Source organism: Staurois parvus, unplaced genomic scaffold (assembly GCF_062004578.1).
Source record: "Staurois parvus isolate SC_StPar_1 unplaced genomic scaffold, SC_StPar_1.0 ptg002864l, whole genome shotgun sequence".
NCBI lineage: Eukaryota > Metazoa > Chordata > Amphibia > Anura > Ranidae > Staurois > Staurois parvus.
In genome coordinates this window covers 183,638-210,778 of record NW_028320660.1, presented here as the reverse complement: position 1 = coordinate 210,778, position 27,141 = coordinate 183,638, and the positions used below count along the sequence as shown (strand labels likewise).

At 41.4% G+C, this 27,141-nt stretch overlaps 1 long non-coding RNA gene across 14 annotated transcripts in view; it reads right to left on the bottom strand.

Annotated features, from left to right (window-relative positions):
* Positions 1-27,141, bottom strand: part of LOC149429009 (uncharacterized) — a 645,951-nt gene that overhangs the window by 463,917 nt on the left and 154,893 nt on the right. The window contains exon 1 of one of the 14 annotated variants that reach the window (XR_016310638.1): positions 7,027-8,631. The exons of 12 other annotated variants lie outside the window; for them this stretch is intronic. This is a non-coding gene — a long non-coding RNA (uncharacterized LOC149429009). Of the gene's footprint in view, positions 1-7,026; positions 8,632-25,422; positions 25,582-27,141 lie in introns of those variants that run through there. One more of the 14 variants, XR_016310644.1, reaches the window with a different exon arrangement.

Sequence of the window (27,141 nt, the reverse complement as noted above, 5' to 3'; positions counted from 1 at the left end):
GGGTAATTGCCGTTTGGAGGGATAGGTGTGTGAAGGTGATGAGATTGTGATCAGAGAGAGGAAAGGGGGTGTTTGTGAGGTTGTAGGGAGTGCAAAGATGGAAGAAAACAAGGTCTAATGTATTCCCATTAAAGTGAGTGGAGGACTGTATACACTGTGCTAATGCAAAAGATGAGGTTATGTTGAAGAGTTGGGATGTTGCCGGGTTGTTGACATTAATAGGGATGTTAAAATCTCCAAGAATGATAGCGGGTAGTTCAGAGGAGAGAAAGTAGGGTAGCCAGGCGGAGAAATTGTCCAGAAAGCTGGACACCTGTCCAGGAGGCCGATAGATCACTGCGATCCTCAGAGAAATGGGAGAAAACAGCCGGATGCAGTGAGTCTCGAAAGAAGAGAAGGATAGAGAGAGAGCGTTAGGGAAGACTTGAAAGGTGCTCAGTGGGGATAGAAGCAAACCAACCCCACCACCTTTCTGACCACTGGGTCTGGGTAGTGTGTGGGGAACTGTGTAAAATGCTTCTGCAAAATCCAAGTACTGTATACCACAGCCACCCCTCTGTACAAGGTTTTGCTTACCTCCTCATAAAAAGAAATCAGATTTGTTTGACAACTTCTGTCTTTCATGAATCCATGCTGTCTGTTGCTTAAAATATTTTTTTCCAGCAAGAACTCATCTATGTGGTCTTTTAATAAACTCTCCATTATCTTCCCAACTATAGAAGTTAAACTAACAGGTCTATAATTACTTGTTAAAGATTTTGTCCCCTTTTTAAATATAGGCACCACATTGGCCTTACGCCAATCCAGTGGTACTATGTCAGTCATTAAAGAGTCCCTAAAAATGAGAAACAATGGCTTTGAAATGACAGAGCTCAATTCTTTAAGGACCCGTGGGTGTATGCCATCTAGTCCAGGTGCTTTATTTACCTTTATTCTGTCTAAATATTTTTGGATCATATCAATTGTAAGCCAATGTGGATCATCTGGAGCTGTGTCAATACCATGTCCATTATGGACAAGAGCTCCCCCATGCTCCTTTGTATACACAGAGCTTAAGCAGGTATTTAATAAATTTGCTTTCTCTTTGTCCCCAGTCACCCACTCTCATTATTTTATAAAGGGCCTACATGCTCGGACCGAACCTTTTTTCTATTAATATATTTTGAAGAATTTTTCGGGTTTATCCTGCTATCTTTTGCAATCTGTCGTTTTTTTTTTCAATTTTTTGCGGCCTTGATTTTCTTTTTTGTATATTCTGTTATATTCTTTGTAATGTTTAAACGATGATAGCGTTCCTTCATTTTAACATTTCATAAAAGCTCTTTTCTTATTATTTATTGCTTTTTTAACTTTGGCCGTAAGTTACATAGGTTTGATTTTTAGCCTTTTAAACTTGTTGCTCATGGGAATATATTTTGCAGTCTGTTCACATGCAGTCTTTTTGAAGAACTCCCATGTCTGTGTTGTGTTCATCGATGCTAATATTCCCTCCCAGTCTAATTCTTGGAGAGCAGCTCTTAGCCTTGGAAAAATTAGCTTTCTTAAAGTTGAGTGTTTTTATTTTCCCATATATGCTTGTTGTTTACAGCTAACAATAAATGAAATCATGAAAATGTTGAACTAGATAGTGTGGGATTTTCAGGGTGCAAATTTACAATGATAAACACATTTAAAAACCACAATAAATTTTATTTAATCTTACAAAAAAAGGGGAAAGAAAAAGAGAAAATAATTACAATACTGTAAAAACAAAAATTGAAGCTTGGCTGTATTGTTGCAGTAATTCCCTACATGTTTCGCCGAACAAGGGCTTCTTCAGGGGAGAGAGAGAAAATCTTCAATCGCAATACAGTCTACAATATATCAAAAAGAATATACATAAACAACGGAGTTATGACATACATCCACACAATGAACATGTTTTTTGTGATTTTACAATTTCTTTTATCCTGCCTATCCATCACCCCACAGTAAGGACCGATTAAAAAAAGTTGTTATATTTTAATACTATGCTTATGAAATGATAAACATAAATGCTATAATATTTTGCTTAGTCTGTACATTTTTTATCTATTGTAATAAAATTAAAGAATAAATGCTATTATTTGCTAGAAAATTATTCTGATTTAGGAACCCACCTTGCTCACTCGGATGTTACTTACAATCTCTAGTGTTTGTAACTTATGCCATAATGCGTCCCTAGGTGCAATTGTACGGACGCCCAGGGCGTAGCTGCACCTGAAGATTCCTTTTCCGATGTGCTTGCCTAAACACAACTTGCAAACCATAATTCCGGACCCCTTTTACTTAGATTTGGAATTGTTGTCTTTTAGGCTTAATTATTTTTTGTTTGGATTGGACCAAAACAGGCTTATATAGAAATGATTGGATGTCTTCCTTACATGGTATAAATGGATTTGTTTTTTTTGTTTGTATTTCTTTTCTTCAGCTGTCCTGCTTAGGTGTTGCTCCTATTAAGAGATCTGGCTGTGTTTTTGTCGGCTTCAGTTTGTGCATGCGCAATAGAGACCTCACGCATGCACAGTTGTATGTCTGACTTCTGCACCCGGCCTGTGACGTCACAAGTCGGCCGGCGTGGAAGGTATAAATTATGGCGGGAATAAAGATATGGTACTTTGGCTAATCAACTGTGCACATGTAGGATCTCTTGAGACGTTTTGAGACCCCCTGGAGGTAATTTGAGAGACTTGTGTTGAGGGGAGGGCTTCAGGAAAATGGTGACTGCTCAGTCACCTGGGTGATTCTGTACACTGCATTGTTTCGAGTACTGTTTGATTTTTACAGCTAATATTCTATGAACTTGTGACCTCTCCTGACATCTAGTGGCTGAATTGTATATTAACAATTTGAGTCAAAAACTGTTTTTTTGCTTCCTCTATTGCCTGAATTGTGATAATTTAAAGGTAAATTCATTTTTCATTTATTTTTTAATTATTTCAATGACTTGACATCACACCTGGTGTTCTCTCTCCCTCTATCTGATTCTTTTTTTGCCCCATCTGGTAGAAATGTAATTATTAATTTTCGCTTATTTATACCTATGTTTGGATGGATATTTGATCCCTATTATATCCTCTACAATTGCACGGATGCATAGGCCAACTAAGTTCTTTGATAGTGCATTTTCATATGCGGTAGTAGCTCCGTGAACCTGACATCTAGGGTGACCCGGCGTGTTCTTTTATACTTTTGATTATTATGTTCATTGTGTGGATGTATGTCATAACTCCGTTGTTTATGTATATTCTTTTTGATATATTGTAGACTGTATCGTGGTTGAAGCTTTTCTCTCTCTCTCACACCTGAAGAAGCCCTTGTTGGGTGAAACATGTAGGGAATTACTGCAACAATACAGCCAAGCTTCAATTTTTGTTTTTTACAGTATTGTAATTATTTACTCTTCTTCTTTTCCCTTTTTTTTGTAAGATTAAATAAAATTTATTGTGGTTTTTAAATGTGTTTATCATTGTAAATTTGCACCCTGAAAATCCCACACTATCTAGTTCAACGTTTTCAAATTCCAGGGATGTGGTGCAATTTATTATCTTGTCACTCACTCACCACATCCTAACAATAAATGAAATCATGTTATAGTCACTGCTGCCCAGATGTTCTTTTATATGGACATTAGTAATAAGCTCTGCATGGTTTGAGATTACCAGGTCCAGCAGAGCACCATTCCAAGTTGGGGCTTCTATGAATTGTACCATAAAATTGTCCTGTAGTAGGATGATAAATGTTTGCCCTTTTACTGTTCCTGCAGTACCATTACTCCAGTCAATTTCCGGGTAGTTAAAATCCCCCATTATTATCACTGTCCCAGCCCTTGCAGCCCTTTCAATCTGTGCAAGGAGCTGAGTCTCCACCTCCTCATTAACATTGGGAGGCCTATAACAAACTCCAATGATTACCTTTGTAGTACACACCCCCATATGCAGTTCCACCCATGATGCTTCAGCCTCATCACACTCTCCATCAACTAGGTCCTCTTTCACACTCGCTCTGAGATCACTTCGCACATAGAGACAGACACCACCACCTTTCCTTTTTACCATCTCTCCCCGAAAGAGAACATCGTCAGGAATATTAATGGCCCAGTCATGTAAAGAATGAAGCCAGGATTCAGCAATACCAATCAAATCATAGTTCTCTTCATGTACCAAAGCTTACAGCCAGGGCTGCTGATAAGGGGGTACCACCGGGCCTCCTGTAGGGGGCCTGGGCTCTGCCACAGAAAAGGGGGGCCCAGACAGCAGCTTCAGGCTTCATGTAGGATCACATGTACAGTCAGTGCATACACACTGTTCCCCTGTGTACATGGCTCCCGGGTGGTGGTAACATTATTCCTGGGCTGAGGGGGCTCCATCAGTTCATCCTGAGGGTTGGGAGACAAGGGGGACTTTTATTTCTTTTTCGGGCACCTGCGGACCCAGCAGCAGCAGAAGTCACAGGAACGGTACAGTAATTACATGACACAATACACACCTTTCCCTGTGCCCTGACCATTGCCTAGACTATGTTCAATTATACAGCAGGGAGCAGCCAAATGAGATCATCATTGTCATGATGATAGTCACACAGTACAGGTGCTTTGAGCCACAGCACCTGTACTATGATTATCATGATAATCGTGATGATTGATGAGCCCTGGTTTACACTGGAACCGTTCAAATCACTGCGACTCATGTCACAGCGACTTTGAAAAAGGTTCCTGCACTAATTTTTTCCGATTTCATTGCGACTTGCATTGACTGGTAAATGGAGTCGCAAGCCGCAGTAAAATCCTAGGTACAAATCTCTCTGATCTGTGGCTTTGAAATCACACTGAAGTAGCACAATTTCAAAGCCACAGTGGTGTGAGTCAGGGCTGAAGATAGGACAGTCAGATGCATCCTTAAGCCAGCCATAGATGTTGATGGGGGAATTGATCGATTTTTGCAAAATTTGCATCATGTATGGCCTGCCTATAACAGGCTGGGGAAAATAACTATCCTTAAAGACAAAGCTGCATATTTTTTTAGGTGGGTAGGCGGGGTAAGGGGGGTGGGGCAGGGTTGGGGTTTTGGGGCCCCATCAGGTAGGCTGTATGGAGCCCCATGATTGCTAACAGCAGCCCTGCTTCCAACTCACCTATTTTGCTTGGCAGACTTCTGGCATTGGTGAACAAATACTTTAATTCTTTTAAACCTTTTGCACGCGTATGTTGCATGTTTTTTATTTTTCTACAAATGGTACCAGTTCCAATGGTTGTTTGCAACATGGGAACCTTCTTATCATCTGCCATAGCCCTCCCCTCATCTTTCAACATTCCACCCACCAATAAGGACTGACCCCTGCCTGATCTGTCTACCCCATTCTAATCCAATTCTCCCTCCCCCCTCGATCCTAGTTTATATACTCCTCCAGCCTTCCCATAAGCCTCTCCCCCAGCACAGCAGACCCCCTTACATTTAGGTGCAAACCATCTCTAGCATATAGGTTGCACCCCAATGAAAAGGTTGTTTGTAACATTGGAATCTTCCTACTTCACAAAAGTACATAAAATGTCAATTTGCAGTGAACAACAGTGCAAATATCAATATTTAAGCTATAAACATATAGCTAGTGCAATTAGCAATCTGTTTAAGTTATATGAAAAGTGAAAAAAACATATTTTTCCATTTCCATGAAGGTCAGGTTGATATAACACAGCAGTGTTGTCACCTTCATCCATCTGGAGAGATTTTCCTTCAATTTCAGTCCCATAGCCAATTAGCCATCACCACAGAAATAGAAGGGAAATCCCAGGATGAAGAGAGCAAAAATCCCCTCAATTTCTGTTCTGAACTTGGTGGAAAAGTGAACAGGGCAAATGGAGGGTATTTCTCCCCAGCAGGAGCACAGAGACAACATTAAAAACTGACATATCAGTTACCAAAGAGACAGTAATGCTAATGCTTGGTTAAAAAAAAATGTGTTCAAAGAGCTTGCTGCAGTTTTCAGTATGACAGGTGTCCTCGTGTGATGGTTTCCCCTCACCACCCGTTCCAGTAAAAACTGCTGCAATAGACCAATTTCCACAGAACTAATTAATTAAGGTGCGGGGGGGGGGGGTTATTGATATAACAGGGAACCTGTATATCAGTGCACCCCTTACTAGTGGTTCACCAAAATTAAAATTCTGGTGCCGAAACCAAAACTTCATAATGCACTTGGCCGAAAACCGAAATGCGCAGTTTTTAAATATGAATATATATATATATTTTTAAAATACACTTTGGTTAAAAAAAAAATTAAAAAAAAAAACCCAATATATGCCCCAATTTCTTGTAAAATAAGAAAGAGGATGTTATGGCAAGTAACTAGATACCCAACATGTCACGCTTTAAAATTGTGCACGCTCGTGGAATGGTGTGAAACTGCAGTACTTAAAAATCTTGATGGGTGATGCTTTAAAAATTTGTACAGGTTAGCAGTGTAAAGTTACAGAGGAGGTCTGGTGTGAGTATTATTGCTCTTGCTCTGACGTAAGTGGCAATACCTCACATGTGTGGTTTGAACACCATTTACATACGTGGGCATGGCCTATGTATGCGTTCACCACTACATGTAAGCACGGGGGATGGGGGCACTTTAAACTTTTTTTTAAAATTAATTTAATGGGGGTCAATAAGACTCCACATCTCTCCTCTGCAATGTAAAGCATTCGATAAAAAAAAAGCATTGATCTAGTGCCTTAGAAAAAAAAAAATGGCTGGAAAGGGAAGTGACATCGCTGCGGACCTCCAAGGGCATAGAGATGCGTGGCAGCCATTTCTCCTTCACTCATCTCTATGCCCAGCGCTGAGATCGATGGTTTCTCAGGTAAGGCTGAGAACTACCGAGCGGCAGCGGGCGGCGGCGAGAGGCAGGGTTTTTTCGGCACCTGTATCGGTGCTTATTTTTCATTTCGGCCAACAGCCGAAAGGAGTGTTTTCGGCTGAAACGTTTCGGCCACCGAAATTTTGGTGCATCCCTACCCCTTACCTAACTCAATTCAGTCCCTCCTTACATCAGTGACCCCCCTCAGACTGGACTGGTAGCACTGTCAATGACCTCCTCTCAGATGCTCAAAGTAGGGTTCAGTGAGATGATCCTCTCCGGACTCCAGCTTGGCAGCTCTGGTTCTCTGGTTCCATTGGATATTCTCTCCACAGTCAACATATATCTGACTCCTCCTGTGACCCCTGTGCTAGCAACGTTCTCGCTCTTGACTCCTCTCCAGGCTCCTCTTCAGAGATTGCAGACATCATACAAGAATTGGTCAGAGATTGCAGACATGATACAAGAGATATTCGAAAACTGTGGACATGATACAAGAGATGGTCAGAGATTATGGACATGATACAGAAGACGGTTAGTGAATGTGGACACGATACAAGAAATAGTTAGAGATTGTGGACATGAAACAGGACATGGTTAAAGGCTGCAGATAGGATACAAGAGATCATAGAAACATGTGCAAAAATATATATACTTTGAAATGTAAGGGCACCTACGTCCAAAGCCTGTTATACAAAGGACATTTTTTGGTTGAGGCCGAAAGTACTTTATTACAATGTTAAAATACAAGCATTTACAAACATGTACCAATAATATGCCCACACAATTTTCATAATTCTTTCATAACGGGACTAATGTTACTGAAAACGAATACAAAACGCCAGAGAGTACAATCTAGAGCATAAAAATTACCCACTTCTTCTCAACATGTTTTGCAGTTATTCCATTTTTTCAGGAGAAAACAGAGAGCAGAACATCTGAAAAATGAATGAATACAACATAATACATGCATATAATACTATATCTACAATATACACATGAACCCAGTTTTCAAGTGGGGCACCTAGGCTTACCCAGACAGGAAACCAGCTACTGAAGAGCTGGGGCATAGATAAGGGGGGGTCATGGTGGTCTGAACCCCCCCAGAGCAGTGTTACTGACTGTCATATCAGAGGGGTGAAACCTAGGGCCGGACGCCAGATTGACTCCACCGCTGTCACTAACATAACAGAGCAAAGCCAGCAGCGCTGAATAGAGGGTGGGATCTGCCTGGGTTAACTTTCCAGGTTAGCCATCAAGTGACCGTTTACTACAATATGCCTGACAACACCTTGACATGGGTCACTAACCTTTTTTGTCGCATTGCCGCAGTAAAGGCTTCTTTCTGGCAACTTGACCATGCACCTAATTTTTTCAAGTATTGTCATATTGTGCTCCATCAAACACACCATCTTTTCCAAGAGCAGCCTGTATTTGAGGTTGCTTGTGGGTTTTTCTTTGTATCCCAAATAATGCTTCTGACAGTTGTGGCTGCAATTTTTCTTGGTCTACCTGACCTTGGCTTAGTATCAAGTGATCCTCAAACTTTCCACTTCTTAATAAGTGATTGAACAGTACTGATTTGCATATCCAAGGCTTTGGATATCTTTTAATATCCTTTTCCATCTTTATAAAGTGTCTTTACCTTGTTATGCTGGTTTTTTGACAGTTCTGTTCTGCTTCCCATGACTTAGTATCTCGCCTGCTCAGTGCTTCCACATAAGAGCTAACAAACTCAGTGACTATTATACACAGACACTAACTGCAATTTAAAAAGTCACAGATATGGGAAATGAACCTTTATTTGCCATTTTAACCAGTGTGTCACCTCGTGTGTCTATACAAAGGCCATTCCATGGTATGTAAACTTTTGATCAGGGCAACTTGGGTGATTTCTGTTATCATTATGATTTAAAAATGAACCAAACAACTATGTGATAACTAGAAAAGCTACAATTTCTGGGGAAATTGTGTGAAGTGTTCTTGCCTCCACCAGTAGTCTACAACTGGAGTGGATGGAGTAACTGGGTGGAGTGGCTTGTCACTCTGCTGCCTGCTCACACACCTGGGTTCCTATGGCAACTCACTCTACAGCAAGGGCAGAGAAGAGCGGTAAAAAACAAACTGCTCCAACTTGCTCACTTCACTGGCGGTTGCCATCTTCAAATGCATCTTTGATGCATAGTATGTCTCTGAAATATGAAATATTAAAAATGAAGGCACAGTCGCAGTTTAGAAATTGCCCTTCAAATTTGAGGTGGTTAGAGTGGAGTTTCAATGAATGTCAATGGGCGGCGTGAGTTGCAAACAAATGGTCATATTGTAAAAACTATCAGGACTATGGCTTAGCCGTGGACATTTTTAGTGGCAGCAGTGATAGCTGAACGTTTTGATATAAGATTTGTGTAGGTGGGCTTGAAAATGAGGGAGTGATGGCAGTTTAGAAATCATGTCCTGATTTTTCAGCTCCCACTCTAGTTTTGAACATTCCGCCATTCATTCCTATGGGACCAATTTCACCACAAAAACGCCGATATTTCGTGAACCATTTGTCGAATCGTTCCACAAAGTAATAGCACACCAATCGGGAACAATTCGCACGTTTCGGTATATTACTGTCTATGTAGTGTAAAAACTGTGGGAGGAGTTAGGGTGGTAAATTTGGCTATTATAATAATAGGAATATATATGTGAGATAACAGTAAGTGGTCTTGCCATGCAAGAACACTTAATAAATGGCTTCATATGATTACTATCCTTAAATAAAAGACTTCTTTTGGCATGATCAGTCATATTTTCAATATCAATTCAAAAATTTCACGATGTCTGCCAGGGTATGCAAACTTTTGAGCACAATTGTATATGTTTTAGCATCTAGATCAGGACAACCTGCAGATCTCCAGCTACCAAAGTACCAGCTTGTCCACTTCACCCACACATTTGGTCTCCTGGTCATAGTGGGTACATCCCACATCAGAGACCAATGTCTATAGTTAGTGTCATCGTAAACATTCAATGACACTTAAGGTGACTAATGGATTAGTGATTTCTGTTATCATTATGATTTAAAAAGGAGCCAAATAACTATGAGAATATAAATGGCTTCATATGATCACTATCCTTAAATAGAAGACAATTATTTGGCATAATCAGTCATATTTTCAATATCAATGCCCAAATTTCACAATTTCTGCCAGGGGATGCAAACTTTTGAGCACAACCGTATATAATAATACTCAATCTGTGGCTACAAAAAATTTAGGAACTCTTGAAAGAGGAACTGCAGCCTATCTAGCTAAAGTTTTTTTATTTCTAGTCTATATGACCTGGCAGAGGCCCATGGCACGTCTATGCATGTGCAAAACTCTGCGAGACTCCATTGTATGCATGGAAATACCTGTATGTCTCTGTCTGGCCCCAGAGACTGGCAAGGACCTACTGCTTTCCAGACATGAATTTGGGTTTTGTGGGATTGCACAAATGTGTACACACGCTGCAGCTCTCTGCCATGCGTTATAGACTTGACAGAGATCCCCATCATATCTTCGCCCATGTAAACTATATGTAGATATCCTACTTCATATGTCATCCTCGCCTAGGTGAGCATACAAGCTTTGAAAGGACGGGTTTCTCCCATTTAGTTTGCTCTTTTAATTAGGCTGGCCATACATTATACAATTTTCTTGAGAATTTTGCTTTAGATTTACCAAAAACCATAGAATATGAGGTCAAACCTGAAAAACACTTTCAACTGTATCCAATTAGGCAGGCCCTTGCTTTACATAGTGGAAGTTAAATCTAAAGGAAAATGGGCAGAAATTGGACAGAAAATTGTATAGTGTATGGCCAGCCTTATAATGTCCTCCAAAAAGCCAGCAATATATCCAGAGCATATATTGAGAGATACCTGAACCCAGATGTCTGTTCACGTCTGAATGATGTGTCCTGCATTTACTGACAGTCGCATCCACCAGAATACAGCTATTGGGTTTCTAGGGGACATGTTTGAACACAAGTTTCCAGTGGTACATTAGGATTTTTAAAAAGGTCTTTGGACCAAAATATTTCTTAAATCTGGTGGACATAAAGTTACTTGCAAAGGAGTCGTGTGGGTACACACATGTGCGTTGCAGATTGAAGCTCAGATATCACAGCTAAGTGACACAGTAGTTGTTCAGCGGTTCAGGTTAGTTTTAGATCAGGTTCAGGTCAAGATTTTATCCTGTTCACAACTGATGACGTGTGGTTTAGAAACAGTTCCCATAGAATTCAATAGCCTGTTAATCCGCACCTGAACCAGACTGCACTGCTCAGAAATCGGACAGGACTCTTTTTCAATCCGCATTGAATCAGCACTGCCAGTGTACAGGACATACAGTATGTGAACAGGCACCATAGGAAGCAATGTTATTTCACTTGTCATGCAGATTGGATGTGGTTCAAACCGCATCCAATCTGCATATATGTGAACCAGTACAGTACATAAACAGTTGGGGACTGGGGATTGTAATTACCAAGAGCCCTTATGCAGCAGACCAATATAGAGTGCTGTTGGGACGTTTTAATATGGGAGTAGTGTAATGCACTAACATCACACTTCATTACTGTTCTGTTAACTATGATCCTGTTTTTTCCTCCTATGTGCCCAGCCCTTTCTATTAGTGTTGTCTTGGGTATTGACCTACTACATTTCAGCCATCTGTGCTATGTAAGGATTGCCCTGTGTACCTCCCTTCCCTTGAGCAATTTCCTTCCCCTTTAACCCACAGCTCCTTGCCTCTGGGTGCTGGGATTGCATCACTGCTCAAGCCTCTCTCTTGCTGACCTTCATTCATGCATTTCACCATATTCCTTTGAATAAGTATTTTGTTTCCTGTAGATGACACTGAAAGTCTGTATAAATTGCCCTTCATACGCACGTGTGTGTGTGTGTGTATATATATATATATATATATATATATATTTATTTTTTTTTTAAATACCAATCAGCAATAGGTAGGCAGCAAGTAAATCTGTTGTCCCTGAAATTGTTGTGTCGAAAGCAGAATAAACGGGCAGTGCAGTCTGTGGTGTGTGCAGCTGTGTATCCGCAGACCATCCAGAGTGCCCATGCTGACCCATGTCCACTGGCAAAAGCTCCTACAATGGGCAAAACAGCATCAGAACTGGATCACGGAGTAATGGAAGAAGGTGGCCTGTCTGATGAATTGCGTTTCCTTTTACATAGTAATGGGCTGTAAGTTCGACTCGAACATCGGCCATTCATGTGTTCTGCGAACACATGAATGGTAAGGGCATTTGGCAGGCTGTTCACCTGCCGGGTCCCACAATGCACTGCACTTTCACAGTGTATTGTGATTGGCCAAACAATGCAACTGACCACAGGTCGTCAGGTGCAATGTTTTGGCCAATCACATCACAATAGTTACCCCTAGCTCCGCCCGATTGTTCACATTTGACCGGCAAAGGACTTATTACAAACGTTTGTTTTTTTTATGTTAAAGGAATTTTTAAAAAGTCTGGTCTCTTTATTTTTTACTCAATTTAACCCTTTAGTGAATGGGTAGGGGTACAAGTACCCCTTACTCACTCACAAGGAGGGGGGCAGAATCATTATTTAAAGGGGTACCCTGATGGTAATGAGCTCCCCTGCCTGCAGACCCCCACAACCACTGGGTCAGGGTTGTGGGGAAGAGGCCCTTGTCCCCATCGGCATGGGGACACTGTCCTAATTTAAAAGGCATGTGGCCTAAAGGGCCTGGTATGGCTTTTAGGGGGAACCCCACGCACTTTTTAAAATATCTTTTACTGTAGAGTCCCTCCAAACCATCCTACCAGACGTAAAGGATTAGGTTTTTTTTCTAAATATTACATTTCACTTTTTTTTTGCTAAAGCAGGTTCTATACATTGTACAGATGTGAAAGTTTGCAGATAGTTTAAGAGAACCCCCCAGGCATGATATTTAAAGGTTTTTTTTTTTTTTTAACTGTAGGCAATGAAAAATGACTACCCCTTTAAAAATAATACTTTTGTAAGTTTTTTTTTTCACTGATTTATGTACCTCAGGACCGTACCCGAGTCTCCACACCCCTTTCATGGCCAATAACTTGTATATAAGCCTTCAAAATGGGCACTTTTGAATTTACAAGTTCGAGTCCCATAGACTTGCAATGAGTTCGAAATTCAGGGGGGGGTGTTCGGCCCATCACTATTTTTACATTGTGTGGATGGTTGGGTGCATGAATATAAACAAATAATACGGCGCTATATTAAAACAGGCGACTCAGTGATATATATCCCAAGTATGCAAATAGACTTGAACACAAATAACTGACATCAATGTGGGGTGAAGCGGACAACTAGGAAAATGACATACATAGAGGTGACATGAATAAATTGGTGAAATAGTGTCCTTATGTGTCACACAAACTCCATGCAGATGTGAATTGCAGTGTGCCAATCCTCTATAGCTGGGGTGCCCCCTCACCTTCCTGCCCAGGCCCCCAGGGACCAAAGAGCCTTGTGTAATAGATGGAATATTCCTCCAGATAGTAGATGGATCCCTCTTGCAATGGTGCAAATCCCTCCTCTTGGCTATAACATAAGCGGTGGATGAAGTCCGTGGTGTCTCTCCAGTGTATGGCCCTCCAGTATGGTCACCAGTGAGGCAAAAGAGACTCGTATAGTGTAAAACCTTTTATTATAAAACAAAGAAGACTAAAAACTACTCACATAGACCTGAAAGCAAGCAAGCCTTTACACCACTCCAGGGGTGTACTGTGATTCGGAAACCGGAGCACCAAGATGGCGCCCGCGCCGGATATGACGTCAAGCCGTCGATCGTCAAAAGCTCCTCCCGCTGGCGTATCTACGCGTTACGTCACTCTCGCACGTGACTTGGTTGGGTGCATGTGTGTGTTGCATACCTGGGGAAGAAATGGCATCAGGATGCATTATGGGAAGAAGGCAAGCCAGCGGTGGCAGTGTGATGTTTTGGAAAATGTTATGGGAAGCCTTGGGTGCTGCCTTTTCATGTGGATATTACTTGACACATACCAGATAGAGAGAAAACATGTGGCGCACACACCTAGTGCATTATCCAAGGTTTATTGTAGGAATGAAATAATAAAAATATACTCACAGACGAAGCATGTATCTAAAAAGCATAGAAAAATGACAATGGCCACAACGGCGGGCAAGGTGTTCTCACTGTCAGTGCGGTCAAATGGCTGACGCGTTTCGGGGACGAATCCCTTTCCTCAGAGCTGATGACCAACCTGTATGGAGGTCAAGTAGTAAATAACCAGGGCTAGATGCCTTGGGAGCAAAGCTCAACCTCCTCTACTTGTTATAAGATGAGGGGTTGGAGGGGGTTATTTAAAGTGCAATCTTTTGTAGTTTTTATAAACGCATATACATACATATATATATACGTATATATACCACCTTTCTAAGCATTGTTGCTGACCAAGTACACCCCTTCAGGGAAACTGTATTTTATAATGGCAGTGGCCTCTTTCAGCAGGATAATGTGCCCTGCCCCACTGCAAAAATGGTTCAAGAATGCTTTGAGGAATGCAATAAGTTAAAGGTGCTGATTTGGCTTCCACATTCTACATATCTCGATCCAATCTAGCATATGTAGAATGTGCTGGAAAAATAAGTCTAATCCATTGAGGCCTCACCTCACAATTTACATAACTTAAAGGCTGTTACTGATGGCTTGGTGACAGATACCAAACTGTATTTTATAATGGCAGTGGCCTCTTTCAGCAGAATAAAGCGCCCCGCCCCACTGCAAAAATGGTTCAAGAAAGCTTTGAGGAATGCAATGAGTTCAAGGTGTTGATTTGGCTTCCAAATTCTGCAGATCTCGATCCAATCTAGCATCTGCAGGATGTGCTGGAAAACTAAGTATGATCCATGGAGGCCTCACCTCACAATGGGTCAGGGCTGTTTTGGTGACAAAAGGGGGAGCTATTCAACATTAGGTGGGTGGCCATCGAGATATACTTAAATAGACCATGCAAAATGAGCCACTTATCTAGTTTGCAGTACTGACATTTTACATGTTTAACCTGTCACATTAAGATTTAAAAATTTTGCTCTCATGAGATGACATACAAAACAGGGAAGTGGAAATTCCAGTAATTTGTGTTAGGTGCAGAATTTCAGTGCTGTTTTTAGTGCTCAAGGTGACTTTCGTTTTTTATCACATGCTGTATATATGTGCTACTATATGTGTGTTCTGCCTGACACACCCTCACACTTGTCATCTATTGTCTGTGCAGGTTTAAAAAATGTGGTCTTTGATATACAGTTGTGTTCAAATGTTTGTATACCCTGTCAGAAACTGAAATATTTGAATTGATATTGAAAATATGACTGATCATTCCAAAAAACAGTCTTTTATTAAAGGATAGTAATCATATGAAGCCATTTATTTTCACATAGTTGTTTGGCTCCTTTTTAAATCGTAATAACAGAAATCTAACAAATAGCCCTGATTAAAAGTTTCCATCCCTTGGAATGTTTGGCCTTGGTACAGACACACAAGGTGACACACACAGGTTAAAATGGCAATTAAAGGTTAATTTCCTACATCTGTGGCTTTTAAATTGCAATTATTATTATTATACAGTATTTATAAAGCGCCAATAGTTCGCTCAGCGCTGTACATTACAAAGGGGGACAGAACATGTGACAGAACAACAACAATACAATGCAAAACATGAGGGGATCAAGGGCCCTGCTCTTTCGAGCTTACAATCTAGGAGGGAGGGGATGGTGGCACAGGAGGAGATAGCTGTGGGGGATGGGGTGGTAGGAAGAGTGGAGGAGGTTGGCAAGTTAGCAGGGGGTGGGGTAGGCTTCCCTGAAGAGGTGGGTTTTCAGGGTGCGCATAAAGGAGAGGAGAGTAGGTGATAATCTGATGGGTTGGGGCAGGGAGTTCCAGAGGATGGGTGAAACTCTGGAGAAGTCCTGGAGGTGGGCATGGAAGGAGGAGACCAGGGAACTAGAGAGAAGGAGGTCTTGTGAGGAGCGGAGTGTGCGTGCTGGGTGGTACTTGGATAGTAGGTCAGTGATGTAGTTCGGGGCAGTATGGTGGGCAGCTTTGTACGTCAGTGTTAGGATTTTGAATTTGATCTGTTGCGCAATCGGAAGCCAGTGGAGGGATTGGCAGAGGGGGGTGGCGGAAATGGAGCGGTTGGAAAGGTGAATGAGTCTGGCAGCCGTATTCAGGATCGACTGAAGCGGGGATAGCCAGCGACGAGGCAGGCCAGTAAGGAGGGAGTTGCAGTAGTCGAGTCGTGATATGATGAGGGAGTGGATGAGCTGTTTAGTGGTTTCTGGGGTTAGGAACGTGCGTATTTTGGCGATGTTGCGGAGGTGGAGTCTGCACGAGCTTGGTAAAGATTGGACTTGGGGCTGGAAGAATAGGTTGGAGTCCAGAATGACACCAAGTACTCTGGCCTGCGGGGCGGGTTTGATGGTGGCGTTGTTGGATGTGATGAAGAAGTCAATGGGGGGTGGTGTCAGGGCTGGGGGGAAGACAAGAAACTCTGTTTTGGAGAGGTTCAGTTTCAGGAAGTGGAGCGACATCCGGTCTGATATGTCGCTCAGTAGGTGTGTGATTCGGGCAGACTGAGGTGGTGAGGTGGGGGGTTGAGAGATAGATTTGTGTGTCGTCGGCATATAGGTGGTAGTTGAAGCCGTGAGAGTGTATGAGTTGGCCAAGGGAGGAGGTGTAGATGGAGAAGAGAAGGGGCCCGAGGACGGAGCCTTGAGGGACCCGAACAGAGAGGGGGAGTGAGGGGGAGGTGGTAGCATTATAGGTAACGCTGAAAGAGCATTGTGACAGGTAGGATGAGAGCCAGGAGGGAGCAGAATCTCTGAGGCCAAGAGAGTGTAGTTTTTTGAGGAGGAGGGGGTGGTCGACTGTGTCGAAGGCCGCAGAGAGGTCAAGGAGTAGGAGCACTGAATAGTGGCCATTAGCTTTGGCGGTTAGCAGGTCGTTGGAGAGTTTAAGTAGGGCAGTTTCGGTGGAGTGTAGGGGACAGAAGCCGGACTGTAGGGGATCGAGGAGGTTGTTGTTGTTGTTAGTTTCTGTTTATAAATAGTATTAGAGTTTGTAAGCTCTCACATGAATGCACTGAGCAGGCTAGATATTGAGCCATGGGGAGCAGAAAAGAACTGTCAAAAGACCTGCATAACAAGGTAATGGAACTTTATAAAGATGGAAAAAGATATAAAAGATATCCAAAGCCTTGAATATGACAGTCAGTACTGTTCAATCATTTATTAAGAAGTGGAAAATTCAGGGATCCCTTGATACCAAGCCAAGGTCAGGTAGACCAAAAAAAGATTGCAGACACAAGTGCCAGAAAACTTGTTTGGGATACAAAGAAAAACCCACAGGTAACCTCAGGAGGAATACAGGCTGCTTTGGAAAATTACGGCGTGGTTGTTTTGGAGGAGCACACTACAATACTTGCACAAAAATTAGCTACATGGTCGAGTGGCCAGAAAGAAGCCATTACTGTATCAATGCCTCAAAAATGCCTGGTTACAATATCCCGACAACACCTTGATATGCCTCACCAGCCTTTTTTGTGGCATTGGCGCAGTACAGGCTTCTTTCTGGCCACTTGACAATGCAGCTCATTTTTGTCCAAGTATCTGTGTATTGTGCTCCTTCAAAACAACCACACCATCTTTTTCCAGATAAGCGTGTATTTCTCTTGAGGTTACTTGTAGGTTTTCCTTTAGAACTTGAACAATTCTTCCGGAAGCTGTGACTGCAATCTTTCTTGGTCTACTTGACCTTGGCTTGGTTTCAAAAGATCCCAAAACTTTTCAGTTCTTAATAAGTGATTGGACAGTACTGATAGGCATATTCAAGGCTTTGGATATCTTTTTATATCATTTTCCAGCATTATAAAGTTCCATTACCTTGTTACACAGGTCTTTTGACAGTTCTTTTCTGATCCCCATGGCTCAGTATCTAGCCTTCATCCACGTGAGAGCTAACAAACTCAGTGACATTTTATAAATAGGCATTAATTGCAATGTAAAAAGCCACGGATGTGGGAAATTAACCTTTAATTGCCATTTTTAACCTGTGTGTGTCACCTTTTGTGTCTGTACCAAGGGCAAACATTCCAGGGTATGTAAACTTCTGGTCAGGGCTATTTGGGTGATTTCTCATATCAATATGATTTAAAAAGGAGCCAAAACAACTATGTGATAATAAATGGCTTCATATGATCACTATCTTTAAATAAAAGACCGTTTAATAGCATGATTAGTCATATTTTCAATATCAATTCCAAAATTTCATGATTTTTGCCAGGGTATGCAAACTTTTGAGCACAACTATATATGGATTTCCTTTTGGCTACCTATACCTTGTATACTAGTTTCTGTGTTCTATGAAAGTGTTGCCAAACTGGAATGTAACTCCAGGCAATTTTATTTGTTTTCTGAAAGCAGAACTGGTGCATTTTTTTTTAACTTCAATGCTTTCTGGCATAATGTTTTGTTTAGATTTTTCAAATTATATTATACTATGGAAGGGTTTAAAATGTTGGATCCAGCATCATCATCTCATATATTTTCACTGCAATCCTGGTTTCTGCAGAATTAGTTATTTAACATTGTAAAAATACTGAATTAGTTAAAACTTCTCCTATAAAAGTGTTTTATAGTAATGTATGCAGTGAAAAGAAGTACCTTTATCAAAACTGGGGTTAATTTACTAAAGGCAGATATAATGGGCACTGCAAGTGCAGTTGCTCCAGAGCTTAGTAAATGAGGTACAGCTTGACTTAGCAAAGACTACCCAATCACAAGCAAGGAAAATTTAAAAAAAAAACTGCATTTTTGCTTTCACATGCTTGGATGATAGAAGTTTCCTCTCGTTTCAGAGCTTCCCCTCGGGTCTAGAGCAACTGCACTTGCAGGGCACAGTATATTTGCCTTTAGTAAATCAACCGCTTAAATCTCTATGGCCGCATAATAAAAAGAATATGAATGTTCTTGAATATTCTTTGTCCACCAACCCCTCCCCACCCGTAATTACTGCCAAATACATTTTTATATGGTGAACACCGGTGCCAGTACATATTGACCGTTTGGTGACCACTGAATGCACCTTGAAGGTATCTTTAAAATTTTTTTACCAATCCATTAGTCACCTTAAGCGTCATTGAATGTTCATGATGACACCAACTATAGACAGCATTGGTCTCTAATGTGGAATGGACCCACTATGACCAGGAGACCAAATGTGTGGGTGAAGTGGACAAGCTGGGACTTTGGTAGCTGGAGATCTGCAGGTTGTCCTGATCTAGATGCTAAAACATATACAGTTGTAATCAAAAGTTTGCATACCCTGGCAGACATCGTGACATTTTTTAATTGACTAATATGCCAAAAAGACAGTCTTTTATTTAACCTCCCTAGCGGTATTCCCAAGTGTAGCTCGGGGTAAAATGTCAGTACCAAAAGCGGAAACCCCGAGCTACACTCGGGCTTACCATGCGGCGCTGCATAGGGAGTCCCTGCAGAGCTTACCTTGTCCTTCGCTCCCACGATGTGTCCCCTGCAGCATCCCCGGCCATCTCCTCTGGCCGATGCCGGCATCCGGCTTCTGTGTTCCGGTCCCTGTGACGTCGGGACGTACGGGTGCCGGCGGGAAATTTGAAAATTTTTAAAAATGTCATTTTTTTCCAAACAAATTTTACATAGTAAAACATTGCTGTTTCAACCCATTTCACATACATATTGTCCCTAGTGCTTTGTCCTGTGCCCTGCTTGCATTTTGTCTGTTCTTTCTGCCTGGAAACTGAGAAACGTCCATGGCGTCCAAAAAGCGTCCTTTTAGGTCAAAAGCGGGTTTAGATCAGCTAGAGAACAGCGATAGTAAATCAGAACCACTTGCAAAATTGAGTGATGATTCGTGGGGAAATTCGTCATCAGACACTGAAAACGATTTTGCGACTTTGCTCAGCAATGTGCAAACTTGGCGCTTTATTTCAAATTTCAGTGTTTTCGGTTTGATTATATTATTGAATTAAATGTATTATTATTATATTATTATTTTTTATGATTATTTATTAAATTATAATTTATGATTTCGTGTTTCAAATTTTATCCTACCCGGGATGTTTAATAGACTCTTGTTCGGACAGATTTCAGTGAGTTATTCCTAAAAATTACAGCCTAAAATAAAAAAAACGACATATTTCCATGCAAAATAATGGTACCGCTTTCAGCACCAAAATCTGAAATAATCATACCGCTAGGGAGGTTAAGGATAGTGATCATATGAAGCCATTTATTATCACATAGTTGTTTGGATCCTTTTTAAATCATAATAACATAAATCACCCAAATAGCCATGATCAAAAGTTTACATACCCTGGAATGTTTGGTCTTGGTACAGACACACAAAGTGACACACACAGGTTAGAATGGCAATTAAATTTAATTTCCTACATCTGTGTCTTTTTAAATTGCAATTAGGCTAGGTTCACATATGTGCGGGTGGTGCCGCTGCGGATCTGCACAAAAATCCGTGCAGCCGCACTACCCACACAGAAGAATGGGGACCCACGGGCGGATACCATTAATTCTAATGGCACGCAGCCCGCACTGGAAATCGCAACCGCACTGGGAACCGAGGTTCCCATGCGGGCTGCGGTTTCCAAAGAAGTACAGGGACTTCTTCCCTGCGTGTCCCAGGGCACGGGATTCCATTCAAATGAATGGGCTCTCGAGCCCGTGCAAAAGACAGCCCACAGGAACGTGGATTTGTGAACCAAGGGTAAGTGTCTGTGTATAAATAATCAGTTTGTTAGCTCTTATGTGGATGACCTGAGCAAGCTAGATACTGAGCCATGGGGATCAGAAAAGATCTGTTAAAAGACCTGCATAACAAGGTAATGGAATGTTATAAAGATGGAAAAGGAAATAAAAAGAAGTCCAAAGCCTTGAATATGCCCCATCATCTTCTGGGACCTGTCACGTGCCACACAAGACTTCGGGGAGGGAGGACAACTACCGCTTACGATCGCCTAGGCAATCGCAGTGGAAGTGGGTACCTGTCAAATTCGGGTACCCATTCCACTGACCCCCCCCTCTCCCCAAAGGTGTCAATCCTTAATGGGAAGTGGGGGACCAATCTTTAAAGCGGAACTTCCCCTTAAGATGCTGGATCTTATATTTCTTTCTCTAAATTCATATTAAGAGACAGACCTTATATGCTTACTGCCTTCATATCCAGCGGACTACACAATAGCAGCACTTTTTCGTGGATTGAAGCGCATTGCATCAAGTTAGGCAGAGCACTCATTGGCTGTAAAACACCTCAACACCTGAAAATGTTGGTCCTGCTGTATTTTATACTGCAGTGCACACTGAGGAGAAAGTGGGGGTAAAACAAGCCTCATCATTGGTGTTCATAGCAGTAATAGTAATTGCCCACATTGATGTCAATTGATAAAGTAATGTCCCCCTGCATTGCTGTCTGTGACTGCAATAATTACACCTATATTGGTGATCAGTATTGTGCTATTTAAACCCCCTTCATTGGTGGTCAGTGGCAGTTTTACTTAACTTGTTTCCTCCTTGTTCATTGTCATTCAATTTAGCCATTAGCCGCCCGGCCTATAGCCATTTGGCGGTCACAAAAATGCTGCAGCCTTCCGGGTGCACGCCATTTGGCGTGCTCCCGCACATGCGCAGTTCGCGCGGTTGCAGAGCCGCGCAGCGGTGCGATCTGTCACCGGCCGTGTGCCTCGGACACGGCCGATGACAGATCTGAGTACCGGCCCCGTTGCCGGTACCATGTGACCTGCTGTGACTAATCACAGCAGGTCACATGACAGTTGTATACAATGGATGGCTTCATTCATGCCATCCATTGTATACTAGTGCCTAGCTGTGAATGGTCACAGCAGGTCACATGCACATGTCATGCGATTAGCTGTGGCCAAATCACAGCTAAGCACAAAAAAAAAAACCTGAATGAATCGATTTCATTCAGGTAAATGCTTGCTTATAGCAAAGTAATTCTTTGCTATAAGCAAATTCTATAAAAAAAAAAAAAAAATCTGATCACTTCCCCAAAGTAGTACAATGTTACTTTGGTAACATTGTACTACTTTGGTCATAGTAAAATATGAAAAAAAAATCTTAAAAAAAAAAAAAAAAAATTTAATTAAAAATAATAAAAAAATAAAAAAAATATATATATATTTTTTTTTCATACTGTCACCAGTCAGTGTCCCTGTTCACCGCCATGTCAGTTATATGATGACGCTGTACTGCACTGGTGACAGTATGTAAAAAAAAAAAAATAGTGAAAATAATTTTTTCATTTTTCAAAAAATTATGAAAATAAAATACAACTTCAAAAAACTCGCCATTCCTCTTATGAAGTACGTCGGACTGTCTACTCTGCAAAAAGGGGTCATTTGGGGGATATCTGTACTATTATGACATTCTTGGACCTCAAGAAATTAGATTGGCTGTCAGTACTTCAGGACTGATCAATTTTCAGATCTATACCGTAGTTTGTGAACGCTATAACTTTCCTACAAACTAAATAATACATCTTAATTTGGGTTATTTTCACCAAAGACATGTAGCAGAATACATCTCGGCCTAAATTTATGAAGAACAATTATTTATTTGTAAACTTTTATAACAGAAACAAAGAAAAACGTGGGTTTTTTTTCAAAATTTGTGGTCTTTTTTTGTTAATTTAGCAAAAAATAAAAACCCCAGCGGTGATTAAATACCACCAAAAGAAAGCTCTAGTTGTGTGAAGAAAATGATAACATTTTAGTTTGGGTAAAATGTTGTATGACCGCGCAATTGTCATTCAAAGTGTGAGAGAGCGCTGAAAATGGCCTGGGCAGGAAGGTGTAAAATTGCTCGGTATTGAAATGGTTAAGAGGGCACTTCAATGCCCACCAATGTATGGAGGCACGTCATAGTGACTGCCAATTTGGTGTTCAGTGGTTAGGTGACCCCCTCACATTGGTTAGGCATGGTCAGTCGTCACAAAGCGGAAGATTGTCACAGGTTCCAACTGAGTTTTCAAACTGCCTTCTTCCCACCTGTATACAGCCCTGCCCTATCACTGATTCAGTGGGCAATGCGCTGACAATTGCAAGCTAGGGGTGGGAATAATGGTTGGGAAAGGGTGGGACCAGCAGGTACAGTTGGCACTAGGAATGTTGGTGGGCAGGCGGCAAGGCTAGTGGGCAACACTACGGTTGATACTGCTTAAACCCTCTAGTCTCCAACTGGTGATGGACCCAGCCCAAAACATGGCTGGCCTCACATAGGAACCACCAGGCTGTGCATTGGGCACCAGGGATATTTACAATGTGAGGAATAGTATATGATCATGTAAGGCACTTAGTGCAGAAGATAAACCAGAAATTTTATGTTTAAAACGAAAAAGGCAGAAAACTTTACTGAACATGTATGCAATAAATAAATCTGTCCTGAATTTTAATTAAAAGCTTGCTGTGCTTTCTACTTCAGGAGATTTGTAATCAAAGGCGATACCGACAAAGGAGAAAGGCTGAACTGGTGAAGCTGCAGCAGACTCATTCTGCTCTGAACTCCAAGGCTCTGTTTTATGAAGAACAAGTAGACTATTACAAGAGTTACATCAAGACTTGCCTGGACAACCTGGCAAGCAAGGGCAAGTGAGTACCAAAGATATTCTTTCTGTGATTTGGGCGGGCTTGGTTTGACTTGTGTTTTCAACACAAATAGACTTATTTTTTTTAATTATATTTAAAAAGTGATGTTTCGTTACCAATATCAAGCAATCAGATTTTAGAATTGGTCACTTTCAGAACTTAGATGATTTGAAATTTGGTTGCTGCTGACTGCTTTTTTTTTTTTGCTTTTTAAATATTAGATACTTTCTCCTTTTCTATAAAAAAAACACAGAATTGGGAAACATTCAGTTTATTTTTTTATTTCTTAAATTCAGAGTTTCCAAGAAACCAGGAGGGGTGAAAAAGAGCAAGAAGATATCTCTGAAATATACGGCAGCCCGGCTCCATGAGAAAGGTGTGCTACTGGAGATTGAGGATCTACAAGCAAACCAGTAAGTGTATACCAGCCTGAGTGACTTTATACATAAAACCGTGCCCTTCATTCAAAGATATTAGACTGCAAATGGAAGATGTGCACACGTACCCGAACTTCATGCTGACAAGCAATCTACTTGATGTTTTTTTTTATGGAAACTAGAATAAGTTAAATTGCAGAGGGCAGTCCATCCATGGGATAGACATGTGGCAGGACAAAGATTTTGAAGTGGAATATCTGTGTTTTCAAGAGCCACTGAGGCACGTTCCATTGAGAAAAAAACAAAACAAACACTCTCTCCAACCCAGTTGGTGCACTAACGAAGTACTTTGAGCCCGGGTTCACACTGATGCAGTGCGGGATTTGCACTGGTTTGTGTGCAAATTCTACACCTCATCATATTCGCACCCCGTTCATACAAAACGCTGTGGGTGTGTATGGTAACAGCACCCCGAAATCGGTTTGCAAAACATGGTGAGATGTGCAGAATCAGATTGCATAGGTGTGAATACCCATGAAATCCAATTCTAGTGCGAACAAAAAAAAAGGGTCCTGCAGCTTGCCCAGGAATGCAGTGCGGTTTCTGTGTGAATCACATGTGATATACCACACCGCATAAGTGTGAGGGCTCAAGGGGAAAAGTAAAGGACCAGTCTGTCTTGAGTATGTTTTTCATCAATCACTATAATGTAACTTTTATGCAGTTAATGCAAAAATACTTTATTAGCCAAAAGGGTTTTTTTTAGCATTGCCTCTTCCAATAAAAAGCAGTTGTAAGAAAACTGTAGCTGTCTTTATTAGGCCAGCCTCTGTATTTGTCAGTCTTTTTTGAAGTCCCTTGTTCATCTATCATCTCCCTGCTGCTATGCTGTTGACTGTACCTTACCCTGCCCGACATTCCAAAATACACTGACTAAAAAGCATGCGGGAGGTATAAGTGAAAATAAGTATCATACATAAGACTGTTAGCAGTTTGATTTTGTACTATTGGGCAATTACTGAGTAGTTCCATTTCCTTATGCCCGGTCAAACCGGTGCGATTTCAGGTGCAATTTGTGAATTGAAATCGCATCTAATGAATGTGAATTTCAGTGTCTTAACATGTGCGATTTGCTACAGCGTGATTTCTAAAGTAGTTCTTGCATTACCTTTTCTTCAGTTTTGTTGCAATTTCACATACATAGAATATAATGGAAATCACACTGCAAATTGCAAGAAATTGCTGAAAATCTTTACAAGTAGCAATAAAGTCTTCAGAAATCAGACCTGAAATTACACACAAATCGCACGATTTTAAATTGCAGTGGTGTGATTAGAAAGTATTCAGACTCTCATTTACTTTTCTCAATTTTGTCATGTTGCAACCTGATACTACAGTTTAAATAATTTTTTTCATTAATCTACACTCAGTACCCCATAATAACAAAATGAAAACAGGATTTTAGAAATGTCTGTGAATTTATTAAAAATAAAAAACTGAAATATCACATTGGCATAAGTATTCAGACCCTTTGCAGCAACACTTGAAATTTAGCTCAGGTGCCTCCCATTTCTCTTGATCATTGCTGAGATGTTTCTACACCTTGATTGGAGTCCACCTGTGGTAAGATGAATTGATTAGATGTGATTTGGAAAGGCACACACCTCTCTATAATGCAGGCCATAGACGGGTCGAAAATCGGCCGATTTTTCAGCCGAAAAAAGAAAAAAAATCAGCCGATTTTCACACCGTTAGTGGGTTAATTGGTCGGCCATTTTTTGGGGTTTTGGCACTTTTTTTATCGGTAAAGTTAGGAAAAAATCAGCCGATTTTCCCGGCAATGATGGGCAAATCGGCCGATTGTTTTACCAATAAAAAATCTGCACATGAGCCGTGACCTGCAAGAAGAAGAAAAAATAAGAAAAAGAAGAATTCCAGTCCGCTATTATATTTTATATGAAAAGTATTGCGGTTGCAACAATGTATCTATTTGTATCCGAATAAAAAACAGCTGTATCCGAAATGGATACATTGTTGCAACCGCAATATGTTTTCATGTCAAATATAATAGCTGTGCTCTCTGCAAGGAACAGAAATAATTAAATGCCGGCCGTAGACGGGACGAAAATCGGCCGATTTTTTTATTTTTTACCATTGGTGGTAACGGCGGCCTATTAAACGACCGATTTTTCGTTTTTTTAAAAATGGCCGGTTTTCGACCCGTCTATGGCCTGCATAAGGAGGGTGGTGCGGCTGCGGATCCGCACGAAAATCCGTGCAGCTGTACCACCCGCACTGAGGAATGCGGACCCGGGGGCTGGTGCCATTAGTTCTAATGGCACGCTGCCCGCACTGGAAGACGCAGCCGTAATGCGAACCGAGGCTCCCATGCGGGCTGTGTATTCAGAAGAAGTGCAGGGACTTCCCTGCATGTCACAGGAGTCCATTCAAATGAATTGGCTCTTGTGCCCGCGCAAAACGAAGCCCGCACGGCTGCATATATGTGAACCGGGGGTAAAAGGCCTCACAGTTTACAATGCATACTGTATCAGAAAAAAAAGCCATGATTCAAAGAAACGGTCTGTAGAGCTCCGGGATAGGACTATTGCAAGGCACAGATCTGGGGAAGGCGATAAATCATTTCTGCTGCGCTGAAGGTTGCCAAGAGCACAGAGGCCTCCATAATTCTGAATTGAAAGAAGTTTGGCACAGCCAGGACTCTTCAATGATCTGGTTGCCCGGCCAAACTGAGCAATCGGGGAAGAAGGACTTCTGTAAGAGAGGTGACCAAGAACCTGATGGTCACTCTGATTGCTCTCCAGAGATCCCATTACTGCAGCCTTCCACTGATCTGGGCTTTATGGCAGAGTGTCTAGACGGAAGCCCCTTCTTCCACACTAAAATTACACTTCATTACTCTGTTAACTAGGATCCTGTTTCTCTCTTGTTTACACACCTAGCCCATTCTGCTAGTGTTGTCTTGTGTATCTACCCACTGGATTTCAGCCATTTGTGTTATGAGAGGATTGCCCTGTGTACCTCCCTTCCCTTGAACAATTCCCTTCCCCTTTAACCCACAGCTGCTTCCCCTCTGGGTGCTGGGATTGCATCACTTCTCAAGCCTGTCTTTTGCTCACCTTCCTTCTTGTATTTCACCAGATCAACAAAATGTTTCCTA